This window comes from Candoia aspera, chromosome 1, assembly GCF_035149785.1.
Source record: "Candoia aspera isolate rCanAsp1 chromosome 1, rCanAsp1.hap2, whole genome shotgun sequence".
In the NCBI taxonomy this organism is placed as follows: Eukaryota; Metazoa; Chordata; class Lepidosauria; order Squamata; family Boidae; genus Candoia; species Candoia aspera.
This window is the reverse complement of record NC_086153.1, coordinates 11,694,630-11,711,123: the sequence shown is the minus strand read 5'-3', so window position 1 is coordinate 11,711,123 and position 16,494 is coordinate 11,694,630.

Genomic DNA, 16,494 nt, shown 5'->3' with positions numbered 1-16,494 from the left:
TTTTTTTACTGGACAGTTCAGAGGCTGCTGTGCTGCATTGTCCTAATCCATATTAATTTTGGCTTAAAAGAGGTACAGGGAGAAATACTACAAAATTAAATATATCTAGTTGAAACTTTGCAGAGGTGATTGATTACATACTGTAAAGTCAGTGAACCACCACAAAGATAGACTTCTCCAGGATTATCTGTCTCCAACCTGGTCCTTCAGACCTTCCAACATAGCACCCACTTCTACCGTAACTAAATCCATCCACCTTGTAGCTGGTCATCCTCTTCTTCTCTTTCCTTCCATCTTTCCCAGCATTACAGCTGACTCCAGAGAGCTAGATGATCATATAATGTGTCCAAATCATATAATTTGAGCCTAGCCATTTGTGCCTCAGGTGTGAAGTCTGGATTGATTTGTTCAATAATCTATTCGTTGATTTTCTTGGCTATCCATGGTATTCTCAGGAGTCTTCTCCGAAATCAAAGTTCAAAAGTGTCAACGTTCTTTCTATCCTGCTTCTCCAGCCTCCAACCTTTGCTTCCAGAGTGTCACAGGGAAAACCATGGCTTTCACAATTCTGAACTTTGTAGGTATAGACGCATCATGGCATCTGAATACCTTTTCCAAGGCCTTTGTAGCTGCTGTACCAAGTGCTAGTATGTGGTGCATTTCTTAACTGCTGGTTCTTTTACTGCTGCTAGCCTATCTTCAAAGGATGAAACTATCCAGCACTTGAATATCTTCACCGTCATTTCTAAGGCTGGTTGTACCTGTTGTCCTTAGTTTAGTCTACTTTATTTTTTTTTCACTGTACTCCTTGACCTTTATTATTAACATTTATAGATAACTTGCATTTAATGTTCTCTAAAAAGTCTACCACCCCTCCTATTTTATCCCATCCTGCCACACAGCTCCAGGCATTTTGCTGCTTCCTTGCCGTGATGTCCACATGGGGGACAGGGGAATCAAAAAAGCAAGTCAGTGTAAACAGTGTTATGATGCAAGCTGCCTCTTTTGTACATGAAATGACAACATGCATGTACAAAAGAGGAGGGGCTTGCATCTCAATGTTGCTTCTGCCATCTTGTTTTTTTTTCATTTCTGGTGCCATACTTGCCCATATACTGTAGCTCAGGGATATCTGTCTTCAAATCCAGTCTTGAATATCGAAGTGTCTAGAACGGATTTGTGGTTCAGTCAAATCCTGCCCTCTTTGAATCTCAGTTCTCCTTTTCGAATCAGAGCTGATTTGCACAAGCCTACTGAAGAAAAATTACACTCTTGGGCTGAATAATGTAAAGTTGGACCCAAACTCATATGTACTCGGAGAAGACCTAGTGAAATTAATGGGAACTAAGTGTATCATGACTTTGGTTGGTTTACGCTGAGTATGATTAAATGAATGAAATGTTTACCAACCTGATGTCCTCATACAAAAAGAAGAAGCCTTCAAAGATCAATTCATTCTGTTCCAACAGTAGGCATATAGATGTCATTAGTGTGGACACTGGGGAAGATGGAAGGACTGGATCAAGGGGATTCTCAACAGATGGAGGAGAGGGAGGGGGAGGGGAGGAGGAAATGTGCAAAGTGGCCATGATTTTATACATTGTTTGTTTAGGAAGGGCTGTAAAAGCAAAGAATCTTTTGAAAAGATACCCTGGTTTGTTTGTTTGTTTATTAATTACAGTGAGCATATGGGGATTTTCAGTGAGGAGGGAACAAACTTTGTGCATAACCCAAAATATGAAAGGCAGGTAAGTCCTAAATGTACCGCTGAATTTATGGCTGGTATTTTTTTTATTTCTAATCAGCTGGAGCTGAAACCTGCCATGCAATTTGGGAAGTAAATGGAATGGATTTATTTTGATCTATATATCCCTAAACTGGAAAAGACACCATCCCTGCTTGATCTGTTCTATAAAACCATGGTATGCAGGCTCTACATTTGCGCAAACACCCCAAAAGTTAGAGAAAAAAATAGGTTACGAGATGGATGGGAGAAGCAGTGCACTGTCTTTCTCCCTCTTGCATTTGGTCTAGTCAAGAGATAAAGAGAAAGAGGGGGGGAAATCACAGGTATCCTTTGATTTAGCACAAAGAAGAGAGTTCAGATGTTACATGCTTTGAGCTGTCTGTGAATAAAACAAGCCTTTTGCCTGAAGTCAACTCTCCCAGCTTACATTAACTCGGGAGATGATATTCTGATTTGCCATTCATGTTTTCCAGGAACTGATACTGAGAGGTAGATCTGCTGTCCCATGTCTTGGACTACAAATGCCATCAGCCCCAGCCAACATAGTACCTGAATTGTTGTCTTGGGTGTCCTTGCTGACCTACTGTGAAAAAGTTAAATGCTCCCTTGGAAAAAGACAGAAATAGTGCCCTTACACCAGCCTTTGCTTTGACTGTATTTGGAATATTGTGGAGAAATTCCCTATGAGGAAATGTTATAGCTTTTGAGGCTCTTTAGGAAAAAATTGTATGGGTAGGGGGATACATGAAGGATAAAATTAAAACTAGGCATGGTGTGGAGAAAATGGACTGAGAGAAGTATTCTCTCCTAAATTACAATGCAAAAGCCTAGAAATCTTCCTGCCCTTACTCTGGTCTTGCTTTTGCCCTCACTCTGATTTGGCTTTGAGGCTATTTCATCAATACCACCAAAGCTTCATTTCTGAATGGAACGATTCTTGAAAAAGAGAGTCAAAGTACATCCTGTTAATTAGATAGCAGTGTCATGGCCCAGTAGAAAGGAGGGCGGAGCAGAGGTTCTGTTAGGCTGTTTGCCTAGCAACAGAGTAAACATTCCGATGGGTGGCAGTTGGCTGCAGCCTATATAAGGGGCTGGGCTGCCTCTGTTCCCTTTGCTGGAAATGATGTCTAGCTCAGGCATGATCCCTGTGCAGGAGTTTCACTCTTGATCCTTAGACCCTTGGACTGGCTGCCAGCCGTGACCTGGCTCTTGAACCTTGGACCAACTTTAGACGACTCTTCTGCATGCTCCTCTTTGGAAACACACTTCGCAGGCAAGCCTTTGCCTTGTTTGACATTCCTGAGTTCATTGCTAACTCTGTTACCTGAAAATAAAACTGATAATCTTCCATGAAACCATGTGTGTGTGCAAGGCTGAAACCTGAAGTAGGACAGGCAGTAAGGGGGAAAAGGTGAATCGGTGTGTAATCTTTCAACTTCCTAAGGAAGATTTAGCTTAGAACTTCCAACATTACATTTGTTTCTGATGAATTTATTTTTTAGGGCAAGGTACACTTACCATGAGTCCACCCACGCTTACTCAGGTTCAGTGGCCACTGTGAAATAAGATTTCTCTTTTTGTGCCTCCATCAAGTCATTGAAAATTTATTTTGTGTTTCAAATAATGGAGCATCAGATTGAATCCAGTAGCAACCGTTGCTCAAAGGGCTATTAGCCAAAAATGGTGTGGTGACTCATAAACCACACTCTGTGAAATTGTGACAACCTAATTTCCACTATGAATTTAAATGAAAATTAGATTATGAGGTGGGCATTTAGGGAAGCTGAAGTGACTTTTTAATTGTAATGAAAGTTCATCCCAGGAACTTTTATGGTAGAACCTAGCCATGCACAGGATACAAATACTTAAATGTAACATCTCTCTTCAAGTCATAGCTATGCCAAAGCCCCTAGAATAAACATGTTAAACACATTAAGGTTGCTTCAAGGTGAATATCCAGGCATGCAACATTATCTTCCCACTTTTTCACCACCCCCTTCTGTGTATACTCTTGGCAACAGCAATCATTGCATGCCTTGTGGGTACCCCTTTCTATAATCTGCTCTCATTCTGTTGGCTCTGTGAGAATGTGATAAAGAATGAAGCCAAATCAGAGTGAGGGCAATATTTCCTAGCTTCATCCTAGTGGCTTTTGGGATGAAAAAGAAACAAGAAAAGAAGATGATTGGCACCAGCAATACTGGGGAATGCGCTCGTTGCAGCCACACGTTCGTTTATAAGTGAGCGAAGTTTTTTATGATTCCTTCTCATCATTCCTGTCCATTTGTACATCCATGTGTGCAATAAAATAAGCACTGATGATGCGAAGTGTAAACATTTAAAAATAATACGTGGAATACAGTGTTTTGGATCAAATTAACTACAATGATCTGATCTTTTTAAAAAAAAAAAAATCATATACATTTTTCTGCATCTCAGTGGTTCCAACACTTGTATGGAAGAAAGGCAAGAGATAAAGGTGTTTTTTTTTTTTAATGTAACACATCTTTGACTATTAATGGACTTACTATGCCCTCTGGTGGTTCATCCTGATGTGCTCCCTTTGAAGCAGGAGAAAAGGAGTTTTGATGTCGTGCACAGATAATAGCCAGTGCCTGACAATGAGCTTGCTACCCTGGCTCAATTTGGAATACGTATGCAATACACCCTGTCCTGCAGCTGCTGTCATGGTCTGGGTTCTGGTGTGTGTGTGCTACATCAAATGTCCCTGATCTTTCCCTCTTTCCTGGAACACAAGCTAAATTGCTCTTTCCCCTTTCAAATCTCTGGTTTGGATTGCCAAGGAAAGAGGTTAGTTGGGCAGCTTTGCCATAAGTACAAGATTAATTAGTGGCAGAAAATTGTGCCAGCTAGAAGAAACGGGATTCATCAATTCAGTGCCAAGGCAGATCCAAAGGAGGCATCAGGTACTGTAATCAAAAAGTTATCAAGGCATCAAAAAGGATAGAAAAATGGGGAAGATCACTGCTCAGCAGGGGTGAAAGCAAAGGAAAATCAGAACTCCACTAATTGGAAGTGCAGTTTGGGGAGGAAGTGGTCATAGAAAAGGTATTCGACATAGATGTCTGCAGCAATCAGAGTTTTCATCAAAATGAGGAAATGTGCATTGTGATGCCATAATGCAAGCTACCACCCCTGATACAATTGCATGCCATGAATCAAGAGGTAGAGTTTGCATTACAGCATTGCAATGTCACAATGTTTATTATTCATTTATTTATTTATCATTCAAATTTATTTACCGCCCATCTCCCCCAAAAGAGGGACTCTGGGCGGTTAGTTGTGATGCCTGCTTCATTTGCCTTCCTTCCCCTGCCTCCATGGATACCTATACCATTGTAGTCTGCACAATACACCAACAGATTCTGAAATGTGGGTCATTTCTTTACCTATGAGCTGTCTCAATCAGGGGCATAAATACAGATCTTGGGGTTCAAGGGAAATCTTTCAGAGGGCCCATTGTGGCCATTTTGTTTAAGGCACTGGGCAAGGAAAGGACCAAGTGGGCCACTTCACCTGCCCTCACTCTTGGTATAATTCTAATTGATATCCTTCTGATCTTGACCAGATGGTCAGATGTACAACTATGCAACTGCCACATTGTAGGCCCTGAAAATTTGTCTGGATATCTTGATGAGTATGATTATGTGCCATCAGGTTGGTGTCAACCCTTAGTGTCCACATAACTAATCAACAGTAAATTTAACATCTATCTCTATACCAATAAAACTCTCATGTCCGTTTGATACTTCGTACCCTTAAACTGGGCAAAATGGTGCATCACAGGGCAACAATCTTGGAACCATGGTACTTCAAATGGGCTAACAGAAAGTGTCCAAAAACTGGGACTCATGACTCCCATGGAATTGAAACTTGGCAAATTTTATAAAACATTTTATGACATAAAAAATTATCATCAAACATTTTATGACATAATACAGAATTGTCATCAAACATTTCCTATGGTTAATTCCTGACGTTTGTACTATACAGTTCAACACTGGCTACTTTCAGGACAGACACATCTCTCCCTGAATTTTTCCAGAACATTAGAACATTAGAATGTAACAGTTTCGACAACTAATCTGGACATTTTGTGCTGAATCTCAGTGAAATAAAAATTGTATATGAATTCTTCTCTGGCCCTCTTCTGGTTATATAATTGACTACAGGTCAGAAATGTAAAAACATATTCTCTTTTCTAATACATTTAATTGTGAAAATGAGTACAAAGCATAGTATAGGCAGAGCAAAAGGTGCTTTCAGGCTACAGGGTGGACAGTTCCCTAGTATGCAAAGAAGACTGAACTGGTAAAAACAAAAGGAAATTTAAAAGGGCAAAATGTGGCAGGTAGATTACTAACTATGAGAAGATTCTGGGAGGGCACAATGTCCATACTGAAAACATCTTCACTGGCTGCCATTTGCTTTTGGGACACAATTTAGGGAGTTGATCCTAAGCTTCAAATCCCTGGTGGCTTAGGGCCTTCCTATTTGAATGTCCACCTCTCTTGTTATGAACCTGCTTGAATAGCCAGGTTGACTAGGCATCCACAGCTAGCCACAATGATGCCAAAATGATAAAATGTCCATTATGACATCATGGCACAAACTCCAGCCTTTTGCGATTGAATCATGATGGCACACTGTTAAGGTTTTTCTGAATATGGTACAGAACACAGAGACAAAGAATGCATTTGTTTTTCCCACAAAACTGTTTTATTGTACAAACATAAACTCCTATTCCTTACTTCTAAACTTAATGCTAATTCTATGCTTGTTTCTATTTTCCTACCTATTTTATTCTACTATCTTCCTATTACTATACGTTTACAATTATTTCTATCCTTATTTAATCTATAAATTTCTATGGAAGAGAATATGTGTAGCTCAGGATTAAACTGTGGAGTCCTTGGTGCTCTCTGAGCTTGGTTGTTGGCTTGCAGACGTTTCATTACCCGACTAGGTAACGTCATCTGTGCCTGGTGAGTGTGGGGTTTGCTCCCTGTTTATAAACAGTCGCTTGCCCTGCCATAATCAAGGGACTATCAAGGAGAAAACCACACCCCCACCAACACTGGCAGGACAACTATTGTATGTATGTATGTAGATATGTGTATGTGTGTGTGTCTGTACAATATGTGTGTGTGTGTCTGTGTCTGTGTGTGTACATGTGTGTGTGTAATCATATGGCATAGCCGTTCAGTGTTCATGGTGCTTTTTCTTGCTGGGAAGTCCTTGTGAGGTCCAGCAGCCAGATGTGTAGACTATTTAGCCGTGACAAGTCATGTTGCCCGGGGTGCACCACAAGGAGGCTAGTCTACATTGCACCGAGTTGGGCTGAGAGAAAGTGACTGGCCCAAGGTCACTCAGCTGACTTTTGTGCCTAAGGCGGGACTAGATCTCACTGTGAGACTAGAACTCACAGCACCTTAACCACTAGACCAAACTGGCTCTTATATACTATTGTTTATAAACAGGAAGCAAATCCCACACTCACTTGCATGGAAGATGTTACCTAGTAGGGTCATGAAATGTCTGCAAGAAACAACCAAGCTCAGAGAGCACCAAGGACTCCATAAATTTCTGTCTCTACCTCTGTGTTCCTATTCCTATATATGTAGCACAATGTTTTCTTATCTTAACTATCTCTTAGCTCTTTCAATCTTTCCTTTTCCCCCAGGTCTTCAGTTCTGGTAGACAGTCTCAGTCCATTTGCATGCAAAAACCCTTTTCACTTCTCTCTAGGCTTGCAAATTGGCTTTTCTTTCTCCCCCAACCACCCTCTCACCTCCTCAGCACTCACAATCCTGTTTCTGGAGCTGTTTTGTGGAGCTCTGCACCTGGGCTGCTGTACGCAGTGGGCTTGGCTTGGCTTGGCTTGGCTTGGCTTGGCTTGGCTTGGCTTGGCTTGGCTTGGCATGGCATGGCATGGCATGGCATGGCAGATTGGGGCCTGGTTCTTTTCCTCCCCCATCTCTCAGCTCTGCCTCTCAGCTGGTCTTGCAGCTCCAAGAATTGCAGTTTTCTCTTGCTGTCTGAAGACTGCTGCTGGGGTGCTGGTCTTTCCCCCTCATCTCTGCTGTCTTCCCGGCTTGACCCCTTTCTTGACACACCCACTCACATGCTTACTTCTGGTTCCCTCTTTATAAAACAAACTCTCCAATGAAGGAGAGGGTGGGACTGTTTTAACCCTCCTTCCCAGCCAGCACCAAAACCCTGGATCCCAGGAGGAAAAAATCGCCTACTCACTCTGATGGTGCGTTCACTCTTCCACACACACACACACACACACACACACACACACACACACACAAGTCATATGGGGCAGAATTGGGTTGCAATGACATGATCCACATTTTACCATCTGTTCCTCCCCACCCACCCCAGTCAATGCATGCTTCTGGTAAGTCTAAAGCCATTTAAGGGATTGGAGGTTAAGACCAAATGGCTAAATAGGAGAAGCAGCTCTCTGAAGATGTTGCTGATGGTGCAGAACTGCTTATGGGGTCCAAGGGAAACCCTTCTCCTGTTTAGCTTGTACGTTCTTGGGAGCTCCAGCTTCCTCTGCCTTCAGAAATCAGTTAAGAGACATCTCTTTAGCTGAGCCATTAAATATTAATGTTCTTACAATTTGCAGTTTAATTGCTTTTTTATATCTTTTGCATTTTGGTTTTGTTCCTTTGATGATGTAAGTCACATTAAGTGCTCAGTTCCAACAGAAAGTCAGAAGGTACAAGAAGAAAGTAATGTCATTCTTGTTTATGGTGTACTTTTAAATGCCCTGGGAATGTCTTTCCAAACAGGGCTTGGATGAGCAGTCTTGCTTCAGGAGAGCCTAGAGACGTTTAGAGATGTTGTTACTTTGCCTGACAGTCCTATTTAAAAATACATATTTAAAATACATACAGAATGCTGCACCTAAGCTGGAGTTTAACACTGCTTGATATACAAGAATTGGCAACCCTAACTGCAGGTAGTCCTCACTTAACAACCGTTTGTTTAGTGATGGTTCAGACTAATGCTGCTGGAAAAAAAGACTTATGACCGGTCCTCACACTTATGACCATAACAGTATCCATGTGGTCAGGTGATCATGATTTGGGTGTTTGGCGATTGGTTCACATTTATGATCATTGCAGCATCCTGTTGTCACGGGATAGCCATTTTCAACTTACCCAGCTGGCTTCTGGCAAGCAAAATCAATGGGGAACTGCATGATTCACTTAATGGCCATGTGGTTCACTTAATGGCCACCACAAAAAAGGCTGTAAAATCAGTTCGGATTCACTTAATTACCACTTCGCTTAGCAACTGAAATTCTAGTTCCAATTCTGGTTGTTAAGTGAGGGCTACCTGTATCAGTCTGCCTGATGAATTTGACTGAACCAGGTGACTTAGGAATAGATTTGATCCATAGGTAGATAGTTAAATAGAGCTGGTGGAAATTAGAGATATAATCTCTTCCATGTTTTTGATGCTTTCTTTTTCTAATAATATAGTTGTCACTGCTAAGGGGATTTCCTGCTCTTGAAACACTGCTGGATTCTTTTCCCCTTTCTCTGGCAAAATTCAGCTCACAAAGCTTTTAGGAGGCCATTGGTGACCAAATCTTATGCCCATGTGTAAATCCAGCCATTGCTGGAAGCTACTGCTGAGAGCGAAAAGCACAACGCCAACTCAAAAGAAGAAAGCAACTTTATTACTATTGCATAAACAGTGGTTAAAATTAGACTTTTGTGTTTTTTTCATTTTATACAGGTAAGATTTTTACAGTGCTGTTTGGTTAAATAAGATATATGGCAGTATCTTCCCTTTATATATTCTGTACAGTGCAATAATATAGACTGTGTCTTATATATTAAAATATTTTTTTCATTAAAAAAAGGAGCATGCAAGGGACAATAGCAATTTTAAAATTTATTCCTTTATGAATTTATTTCGTTGCACTGGGTTTGTCATAAAGTCTATCTTTGAAGCAACTTTTTATTTGAAAGAATGCCAAGATGGAAAGAAGTGAACATCATCACAAATCAAAGAATTAAAATGGATAAAAGCCCTTTTTTGCCTTCTCTTGGGGGGAAGAGGACTAGGATTGTGCATCCTGTCAAAGTATTCAGTCTCTGAACTTTTATCCTCAAGTTGAAGAACCTAAACGCAGTTGCGTGCAAGTTGTGTGCAGGTTTCATTCAGAGATACAGCTTACTGCATGACAGCAGAGGCAGCATCCCATTTCTCCACCCCCATACATTCAACAGAACATGAACATATGAAAATAGGCCTGAGGCTTTCCTGCAGAGACATATGCAAAATTCTCATGATTCTTGATCGTAGGGGGGAATGAATAGCAGGCCTGAAGCATGGGTGGCCCTTAGCCACAAAGACATGGAACCCATGGAGTCGCAGGAAACTCAAGCTACGTAGGGTTGACCCTGGTTAAGTTTGGATGGAGGATGGCCTGGGAATTCCAGAATTGTTAAACTGAGAAGTAAACAAAGAAAACAAAAGGAAAGGAATAATGGCAAGTCTCATGTCAGAATGTAATTATCAGGAGTCAAGCCCAACTCAACTTTCTCTTTTTCTGCCACTTCTAATCAACCAATAGGAATTGGTTGTGGTTTCCCACTGGAACCTGGTCTCCGCCATCCAAAAGACAAAACAAAACAATCACACACCAATAATCATATCATTACTATAAGACAAATCATAACAAACTGACCAGATATTGCTGATCATGACATTCCTCAGAATATATAATCTACAATTTCCCTCATATAAAAATTCTACAATACTCTTTCAGTGCACTAAGTCACTAAGGGTACCCTGGGCCTGCCCAAGTTTCTGTATCTGGCAAAATAGCACTCTAAAATCCTAGATAAGAATGGAAAAACTATGTGCTACGACAAATTATTACTTTTGCTTTTCCTGGTGATACTAACCTTTGTGGTTGGCCACTCTACATGGCAGTTATTTATTTATTTAAAGGGGAGGATGGATGGTAATGAGGCAAAGAAACATGGGGTCACCTTCACTTAAAAACATGGTTCTATCAACCCAGGATTCTCTACTATGGGTGAAAATAGTGTCTCCCCCTAAAAGTAGGGAGCATGTCAGTCTTCCTCAGCCTGTGATCCAACCAGAAATGCTCAGGACTGAATTCTGGGAACTTACAGTTACAAAATATTTCCTGAGCTGGATGTCCTCTCCAGTTCTGCTTCACTAGCTGGCCCAATATTCTTAGGTGCCACCTTAATATAAAGGGCGGGGGTGGGGACTGCCAATTCATCCGGGTGCTAAATTAAAAAGAGAGGATGAATGCAGATGACCCGAAGATTATATTTATGTTGCGATTTAAGATGTTTTGACATCAAATTACTTTAATGTTAAAACAAACATTAGCAATGTGATAAAAACCCTGTTGGTACCATGCCTGCTAAAAACCTGATTTGGAATACACACTTCCACCCAACCCTCTCCAAGCAACACTACTAATTTGCCAATACGCCCAACAAGGGGAAAAAATGATGTCCAATTTGAGTGCACATGTGTTAAATCCGCAAGAGTTCTAACAGCAAAGACAATCTGCTCTTCTGTACATCTCCTATTCACTGTTGTGACTCTATGTTTCTTTCGTAAGGCTTTGCAGTGATGTCTACGAGCAAAGGATTCAGATACTAAAACCCCCAAGCCTTTGAGAGATTACATGTTTTCCCCTGCCCCTGCAACTTTGCTCGAGAGGCAGATTTCCTGCATCTGAGCAGCGAAAATGTGTCAAGGCTTTGGAAGGGAGAAGCAGTGCAATGAAGAGGGTTGCTCATGCCGGCAATTTTTCCGTATTGGTTTGATTTCCAAGGCCACGGAGATGCTTGTGCTCCAAAGATATCGGGGATTTGGCATCAAACCCAGGGAGTTGTGCAGCTTGGAACGACCTTTAGCAAAGCAAAGCACATCTAAAATGAATATGGCTTGCCTTCCCATGCCATGCCATATCGCTTTGTGCCATCATTTGGTCCTCATTGGTGAAGTTCACACAATCACTCCAAGTTAACAAAAGCCTGACATAACATGTTCTGCCAAAATGAATATATTACAGTGCACCTTAACATGATTACCTGGCTCACATGACATTCTGAGCTACATTTAGGCTAACCTATTTTGTTGTGCAAATCCAGACCCTTGGTTGGTGAATCTAAAAGCCACCTTCACAAATAATTCAGGGTTAATCGTTCCCCAGTCTAGAATTGGTTCAGTTGTGGTTCTGACCTCATTTCTCACTCTAAACTTATTCCTGGGGGTGGGGTGGGACAGGGAGGTAAATTTAAATACTGCTAAATAAAATGTCAAGAACTTATTTTGGAACACCTTTCTCCATCCTCTCTGGCTGTCACTTAGAATTAGACAATTGGAAGAGGTCTTGGTTGCTAAGGGGTTCCAAAAGCATTGGCCTTCCAGCACCTGGGCCAAAGGTTGCCACTTAATTGTAATTTTTAAATGTGACAGGAGAAAATTAATACATGCATGCAGAGTAATCATATAAATAGCATTTAATTGATTTATGTTCAATTTAGTTGCAGGGAAATCAATGTTGCAATTTGTCTCAGCCTCATCTGCTTTTCGGAATGCAGATCGCAGGGTAATACCGAAATGCCAAATGCTCGAAAAACTTTCTGCCCTCTAATCCAACTCACAGGTAATCTTGGGAGATGCAACAAAGGAAACCATTATGGCATGCTTGAAAGATGCCTGTCCAACATTCAGCACCATCTGCAGTGGGAGGTCAACAAAAATCAAGAGGGGGGTTGTTATAATGCGATCAAAGCCCTGCCTCTTTTGCACATGTGCACAAAGGGGTGGGGTTTTAATCAGGTACAGGTAATCCTTGTTTAACGACAACTCGTTCAGCAACCAAACTTACAGTACAATGGTGCTGAATGAATGGTGCTTATGAACAGTCCTTGAAGTTCTGGCTGTTGCAGTGTCCCCATGGTCATGTGATCGCAATTTGGGCACTCGGCAACTGGCCCAGATTTCCAACTGTCATAGTGTCCCACAGTCATGTGATTGCAATTTGCGACCTTCCCTGCTGGCTTCCCACAAGCAGTCAATGGGGAAGCCAGCAGGAAGTCGGAAGTAGTGATCGCATGAGGTCCTTAACAACCCACATGGTCCTTGCTTAATGATGGCAATCAGGACTTCCCGAACTGCTGGCACTAAATGGCATGGTCACATGACATCATGCTTTATGACTGTATCTCTTAGCAATGGAAATTCCAGTCCCAATTACTACTGTTAAACCAGGACTATCTGTACTGCAACTGCCATCTTTTTTTTTAACTCCCCCTGTGGACATCGATAGCCTTTATTTCAATATCTTCAGGGAAAGTTAGCCCATCACCTAAGGAATCAATTCTTCAGATATTTGAAATCAGCTATCACCTCTCCTCTAGGCCAAACATACTAGTTCTTTACTTGTCCTGAGGGGATCAGTAACAGAACTAAACCCAGAAGTGAACACTTATCCTGAGTTTTCAGAAGGGTCCAGCACTGTCCCAAAACAGGGAATTCATGTTAGTAGTTTAAATTGTAGACATCTGGAAGCCTTGGCGGAAAGCTGGTAAATGCCACCAAATACTGTGACTATGACCAACAACATCAGATTGTTCAGTATATTTCTGTAAAATGCACTACCTAACCTAAAAACTTTGGAAACGTCTTTATTGCTGTGAAAGAAGTTGTGGATGTCAAGCAAAGATCTAATTGAGGAGAAACTGAATCAACTTTCTCATAGCACCTCTCTGGGCCAGACCACCTTTTTAAAATTTGGTTCAATTGTTCTCCAGCTCTTCTTCCTCTCTGTCTCTTTTGCTCTCCCCCTTCTGATGTTCCTATTCACCACCTTGTACATTAAAATGTTGCGCAGTTTGCCAACATGATATAATAATGCTACTTATTAGAAATCCTAATAAGTCATAATGACTTGTCCTTAAATATGACTTGGTCTTGTTGGAAATCTTTGATTAAAAGAGATGCACTCTGTTTCCTCCACTGTTCTTTCCCAACTCCCATCTGATCCCAAGTGCCTCTTTCCTTGGCACACTAAAATTTCATACAACAGCATTAGAATCTCTAGGGCTGCTGGGAAATGTAATTTCCTGAACCTTTTAGTGACAAGGCATCCTGATAATGATATTTACTAGGACTGCTGCTTCCTCAGACAGTGGGAGGACAGTAGTAGTGAACTGTTTCCTTTATGCAGGCCACTATATCATTCAAAGTTTTTGCAGACCCCACCTTGGGAGTCAGATTCACGATAGTAATACTGTAAGAGTGTTTCTTTTTTAAAAAAAAAGAATGGGAATATTAGATAGGAATAACAAAACTGCCTTCTATAGTGGCAGTTCATTACCATAGCTAACTCAATAATTTATATTTCATTGTGCACTGAATTTTTGGGATCCAATAAACAAAATAGTGGCTTATGAATATGGGCATCCATCACGAATTCAGGTACATAGGAGGCTACGTTCAGCCCAGGAATTTGTGATCTGGACCAGAACCCATCTCAAAACTTTCTTGCAAAACTCTGCTTGCAAAGGATGCTTACTTTTGATCTTCCCCTTGCATTCTTTTTCACAAACTGATCTGGGAGAAATTTTATGTCTCACTATTTTTCCCTGACCTGTGGAAAGTGGCCTAACAGCACAGCCTGATCAAACTTTGTCACACCATATCTGGGCTGCCACAATCCAGAGCTCCCTAAAATGGCAACCAAGAGGTCTGTGCTGCTACTCAGTGGTCATCTGGACTGTTGAAACCCAGATACAGTATGCCTTCCTAACTTCTTCCTGATGAGAAACTTTGCAAACTTTCAGATAGCATTTTTTTCCAGATATGTGTGCCATCAGCAAAGTGGATTCTTCCTTCCCCAGATATTATTGTCTTATCTGACTATGATACAACCGTGGAAGAAATACCATACAAGTGGAAGGAGGGTCTCTGCAGAGAAACCCACTTTTCTGGGGGCACATCCAGCATTTTTTACAACTAAGTAACACACAATCTGCTTCTGCATATTTACAAAAGGAGGACCAATTCCCCTCAGCTAAATGATCAAGCAAATGTTTCCATGGGATTCTAAATGAAAACTCTATTGGCATAAACCACTGGATTGTCAATACTGCCTCTGAACTAGCAGAGAAATGGAGCCAATTTACCCCATTCTTGCCTTCCCTACACCTGACCCACATAAAAAGGAGTTGCCACGTGATCACCCAAACAGAAAGGATGCTAGCAGTTGCTGGGCAAATGATCCAAGAAGTCCAAGCTGGATGCCAAATTGGCATGTTTGACTGGCCATCAGTCAATTTTTCGCTGAGCCAAATTGCTCTGAAACGACAGAGGTGGCTTTTTGAGTGCTCCAATTTTGGCACCACCTTGAGGGTTTTTAGTTGCTAGGCAAACACACACACACACACACACACACACAAGCCCAGGGATTTTCAACTGGGTTGTAATGTGCTTTAGTTTCCAAATGTACAAAGGGGCAAAGTGCTGGTGCTGCCATGCCCACCATCTTGCGTTTTGGATCCCTCTTCATCCATAGATGCTGCTGGCCCTATTTCGTATCATTTCTATTATATTGGCTATATAAGCTTTCTACTATTTTGTGTTGTTCACCTTTACTAACGCTATTGCTGCTGCTGCAACCACCACTACAAATGTTCTCAGTTTTTCTAAGCTACTTTCAGGTTGTTGTTTTAAGAAGGATGGACATGTCTAAATTTTCTTTTATGTTTAAAAATTGCAATAATTAAAAAAAACAATACATAGATCTATTCTGATGATGTGACTGCCTGAAGGAGATTTGGGGTATTCTGAATAGGGTGGCATTATGCTCATAGTTAATCTGAAAATGTTAAAGTAAGTACCACATTTTCTATATATGCATGTGTGTGTGTATGTGTATGCAGAAGGCAATAGCAAATTTGCCACTTCTGTATTCTTGCCAAGAAAACTACATGGATATAAATATATACATGAACTCACCAGAAACTGAGCTTGACTTTATATGCACACAGACCACACACATACACACCCACAGTAAGAAATGCTTATTGATGGAATGGTCTACCAAGACCAGTGATGGACTACTCCTTGCTGAAGATTTCAAATGGGAATGTGGTAGCTTAGTCTAGATGATTTAGTGGCTTCTTGCACTAAGCAAGGGGTCTGACTGGGTGATTTATGTGGTCCCTTCCAATTTAGATAGTTAATTCATTCAATAGAATTCATTCCAATTTATGCATGTGTCCATGCACTCCATACAAATATATGCTGGGAATGTTAAGGAAAATGCTAGGTGCGAAAAGTAGTACCTGCACTCCTGTGTATGGCTACCAAAGAACTGTGTTCGCACAGCTTATTTCTCAGATTTACTGAAAATTTGCACAATATACTGAACCATAAACTAGTCAGACAGGCTGAGTCTGCATATTACATTACTCCCAGCACCATCCCCAGATATGAACTGAGGTCACACCAAACCTGGCCCAAATACATCTGCAACTGAGCTGGTTTAGTGTGTTAGAACAACACAGCTAAAAGAGAATCATCATTCAGTTTGAAGGAGCTCAATCAGAGGAAAGTGACATGAGTTACAATCTTACCCACAGGGTCTGGGGGACATGAAAGGTATGGAAGAAAAACTCTGGCACCAGTTTCTAGAA